Below are 4,993 nucleotides of genomic sequence, written 5' to 3' on the forward strand. Positions count from 1 at the left end.
GAAGGACACGGAGTAATTCGAACTCCCACATGCTGCTGGCGGGAGCCTAAAATGGTACAACTTTGGACACCGGTTTGGCCACTTCTTTTAGAGAGAAACACAAACCTTCCCCAGGGCCCGGCAACTCCACTCCTAGTAACCAAATGAAATGAAAGGATTTGTCCTCAGCAAAACGTGTGTGCGGAAGTTCACACTCACTTTCTCTGTGATAACCAAGAGCTGGAAACCACGGCCACGCCCACCAGCCGGTGAATGGATTAACCCACTGGGCTAGAGCCACACCATGAGATGCTACTTGGCAACACAGAATGAACCGTGGACACACACTGCATGGCGGACAAATGTGCAGACATGAGGCCACGTGAAGGGAGCCAGGCCCTGAGGCGCCACACTTCGTGATTCAGGTGAAATTCTGGGACAGACAGATCTAATCTGCAGGGAGAGAGAGGTCAAGGAAGATGGGGCCAGGGCTGGGGAGGGATTGGAAAGGGGTTCATGGTGCTGGGGTATCAAAACAAAGCAAAGGGCTACAGACTTGGGGGTCCAAGAGATGGAAACGCGATGTTCTCATAGTTCTGGGGACTGGAAGTCCAAGATGCAGGGGCAGGTGGGGTTGGTTCCCTCCTGGGCCTGAGACGGTACCTGCTCCCTATGTCCTCACAGCTTCGTCCCTCTGCCCCCAGGACCCTGCTGCCTCCTCCTCTTCCTGGCCTCCGGGAGTGCTTGTGTCTGAAGAACGCCAGGCAGGTGTCCCCAGAGGGTGGCTGGAGGAGCTCCGAAACCACTTTCACTTTCTCCCTCCTCCACGTCTGCATTGTTTGTGTTTGTATTTGCCTATGTCACTTTTGCACCGGAAGTGGGATGGAGAGAGGTGTGAACCACCATTGCTGGGGGATGGCTGACCCCAGGGGACCATGGCTTTCCAGAAGGGAGCCCTGCCATTGGACAGCCGGTCTCAGGCTGCTGCACAGGCCCCTCCCCACCCTCAGCCCTGGCCTGCGGGAATCGGGAAAGGGTGGGGCCCAGCTGCATTACAAATGGACGAAAGCCACTGATTTGCACACGTGCCGGTGGCTGAAATGGTCAATAAAACGTCATGTACCTTTCGCCACAGAGAAGAAAGCACGCAGCCAAAGAGTGTAAAGAGGCTCCGAGGAGGCCCGGGTGCCGTGGAGAGACCCTGTATCCTCACGACACGGCATCCCTGTCCTGGAGTTCCAAGAGGCTCAGAGGAGGTTCGAGTGCCCTGGAGAGGCCCTGCGTCCTGACGACACGGCGTCCCTGTCCTGCAGCGGAGGTTTCCCAGATGAAGGGGTCCCTGGCGGGAGACAGTGCCCTGCACACAGGTCCTCTGCCACACTGCTCACCATGCCTGTGCGTTATCTCACCATGAAAAGTCACCTAGGCCGGGCATGGTGGTTCATGCCTGTAATCCCAGCACTTTGGGAGGTGGAGGTGGGCAGATCACCTGAGATCGGTTGTTTGAGACCATCCCGATTAACATGGTGGAACCCCGTCTCTAGGAAGAATACAAAAATTAACTGGGCATGGTGTTGGGTGCCTTGTAATCCCAGCTACTCAGGAGGCTGAGGCCGGAGAATCGCTCGAACCTAAGAGGCAGAGGTTGCAGTCACAGTGTTTGCAGCGAACTGGCTCCCAGAGCTGGGAGGAAAGCCCCGCGGGCAGCCAAGCTCCTGCTCCACCACCCCAGGTGCAGAGGGGCTGCCCCAGTCCGGGGACTCCAACTCCCTCTCAGCCAGGGCCAGGCCTCTGGGGTCGGGGCCTTCTCAGGGCGGAAGCCTCACTGACCAAGTGTGAGGCCTGTCTGCAGCAGCTATGCGGACTGTCCCTTTTTAAATGCAGGAGCCGCTGTCACCTTTTCTCACTGAATGGTCATCATAGAAAGTGAAAAAGACGGCGCAGCTCCTTCCACGGAGGAGAGACAAGGTCACAGGTGGGGCAGCCAGACCCTCGAGTGTGAAGTGGGGGGCACAGCCCTGCCCTCCCTCAGATGCCCTGAGATAGGCCAGGGTGGGAGAAAGGGGCACGTGTCCCAGGCACTGAGTGGCCACTGCCCGGCAAAGGTTCTCTGCTCTCATCAAAGTGAAGTGGAGGCCCCCAGGGTAGGTTCTGTTCAGCCCACATTATGAGGCACCTGCTCTATGCCTGCCAGTGAGGGGGCCCCAGGGGCAGGTTCAGCCCACATTTATGAGGCACCCATTATATGCTGGGCAGTGGTCAGGGGGATGGCTGCCCAGGCTGGCCCCTCCCACGGAGGAGAGACAGGTTCACAGCGGGGAAGCCAGAACCCCAAGCGTGAAGCGGGGGGCACTGGATCGGGGTGGCCCAGACTCCATGAGCTGGGGCTGCACCAGGCACAGAAGGAGCAGTGGCAGCGACTCATGACTTTGGGCGGCTCAGGTCCTGCCCGTGCCAGTCTGCAGGAAAAAACCAGGACTTCCGCCTCCCTGCCCTCCCTGCCCCGCACCTGCCCACGTGGCCAGGACGTGACTGTCACCATGGGGACTTCCGCAGGGCCTGGTGCTTTCCCAGACAGGTGACTGCCAGTCAGGTCTCAGCCTCCCCGAAGCAACGTTCCAGGATCCTGCGGAAAGGCCCACCCAGGCCTGGGCCTTCCCTGGTTGGTGCGGGGCTGTGGCCGTGATCCCTGGCAGCAGGCCAGGATGTGGGGGCTGCAGCGGGAGCTGGGGCAGGGCCCAGGGACCCTCCACCTCTGAGTTTGTCCCTCAGACCTCTATCTCTTCCTCTGAGCCACAGGGGCTGCAGGTCCAGGCCTTTTGCCTGGACAGGCCACAAGCCACCAGGGGGCAGCAAAATCCAGGCCCCGCCTCCCCGGCCGCAGATGGCGCTTCCCGGAACCTGGGCTCCCTGTGCCATCACCTGCATGCCTAACCTCGGGTGTACATTTGGGACCACAGCCGCTGCAGCCCTTTAAGAATCCGCCTCTTCCTCCCTTCCCTCCCTCTGGGAAAACACAAGGGCTGCCCTCCATGGTCTGGTTGTCAGTGAGGGACACTGGGCTGGACCCAGACACTAGAATAAATTATTCGGGGAATACATGGGGTTTGATGAGGGGCCAGGTGAGTCCGTGGGGGCGGGGCAGCCATGGTCAGGGCGGATCGCGGTCCAAGGCCAGCTCCCACGGCTGCAGGGCCTCAGCCCCCACTCTCACATCCTGTGTCCTTGTCACGGTCCCAAAGTGCGGGAGCCCCCATTTGGTCATCTCTAAAATGGGATCATGTCGCTCTGCCTCCCAGGCTATTGGGAGGTGACTGGCGGACACTCCCACAGGTGGCTGACACACAGCGGGTTCACGGGGGCACTGGGCAAACCGGGGCTCCCCCAGATTGCTGTGGGCAAGAAGGAGCTGTCCTGGGCTCAGAGCAGCACTGAGGGGCTTTCCAGCAGGGGCCAGGGGAGAGGCCAGAGGGGCAGGGCCCCAGCCCGGGGAGCCCCAAGCTCCCTGCCCATGTCCTGAGCAGAGGCCTCTAATCTCTGTGGGCCAGAAACTCAGGCAGAAATTGCAGGGCCAGTGCCTTTATTAAAGCTCCAGGGAGGGACAGCTCCAAGGCCTGCAAGCCACAGCTGGCCGCCATTGCCCAAATGACACACCGCATATCCCCCAGTGCCGCCACAGCCCCAAACCTGGGGCAGTCAGCACAGGACCATGCTCTTCCATTGCGCAGCGTTCACCCACCCCACCACCACTTCAGCATAAACCGTGGAGTCCTTTCCCAGGCTGGACGGAGCCGGGGTACAGCTGCACGGCCTGTCTGGGGAGGCGCTGCCCAGGCCCTCCCCACACACCTGCCCCTCCCCACCAGGCGCCTCCCCACCTCCCGCTGCCTCCAACCGCCTTCCTAACAACACCCCTCCTCCAATACGCAGACTGGCCGCTCCGTCCATGGGAGGGGCTGCTCAGCCCCCGCCCCACCCTGGCGCTGGGCACCAAGCAGGAGGGGAACGGAAACCCCCTCTGGTTCTCTGGGAGATGAGGGGTCTGGCAAAGTGGCCATCAGGGCCTCCACCGGTCCCCTGTAGGCAGGGTTGCTGGGCGCTGCTCCTGGGCAGAGGCCGAGGTCTCTCCGGCCCGTCGCTCTCCATTCACCGTGGTCTGAGGCTCCCCAGTGCTCGGTGCAGGGGGAAGGCCGGAAGGCTTCCCGGAGGCGGCGCGCCAGGCCTTCCCTGAGGTCCATCCGCGGCGCTCTCGGAGGCCTGGGCCGCGGAGTGAGGCGGCTGGTGAGGCCTGCGGAGCGGGAGGCCGGTGGGACGCGCGTCCTGCCCAGCGCAGGCGACAGACACCCCTGCCGCCACCCCCGCCAGGCTCGCCGGGGACGTTTCCTGCTCTGTCCCCAGCTGGGGGCCGGGCTGGCACCGCAGGAACTTCTCGGACAGCAGGGAAAGCAGAAAGGTGGCAAGGAGCGCCCACCAGTCCCTGCCCGGCCCCGCACGAGCGCCTTGCGCTGCCGCCGCACCGCCACGCTCCTCACTCTGGAGCACCGGCCTCACCGAGCGCGCGGATCGGAGGACGGCCGGGAGGCGGCGGCGGCGGCGGCGGCGCAGGTGGTGCAGGCGCCTTTATGGGCGCCAGGCGGTGGTACACGCTTTCCCACGCCCAGCAGCCAATTGGCGGCCAGGGCCGGAAGACGCATGGCCCCCGCCCCCTAGCTCCGGGTTGGGCTGGGATAGGGACGCGCTCCCCGACTCCAACCGGCCTCCAGCAGCCGGGTGTGGGCAGGCGTGGCCGGGGGACACGTGGGGCCTGACCCGGAGGAGGCGCCTGCCCCTAAGTCCCTCCCTCAAACCTGCTCCCTCCCTGTTCCCAGTTTTGCGGCCACCTGACCTGTCCTCCGTCTGACAGTCTTCCCGCCAGGCCAGGAGCAGCCCCAGCCCAGGCGTCTGCCCAGGCCTGGCCCCCTTAGGGGTGAGGACAGAGGCCGCAGAAGCAGCTCCAGCTGTGGAAGCAACAGGG

The sequence above is a fragment of the Colobus angolensis genome, unplaced genomic scaffold, assembly GCF_000951035.1.
Source record: "Colobus angolensis palliatus isolate OR3802 unplaced genomic scaffold, Cang.pa_1.0 Scaffold89, whole genome shotgun sequence".
NCBI classification, from domain to species: domain Eukaryota; kingdom Metazoa; phylum Chordata; class Mammalia; order Primates; family Cercopithecidae; genus Colobus; species Colobus angolensis.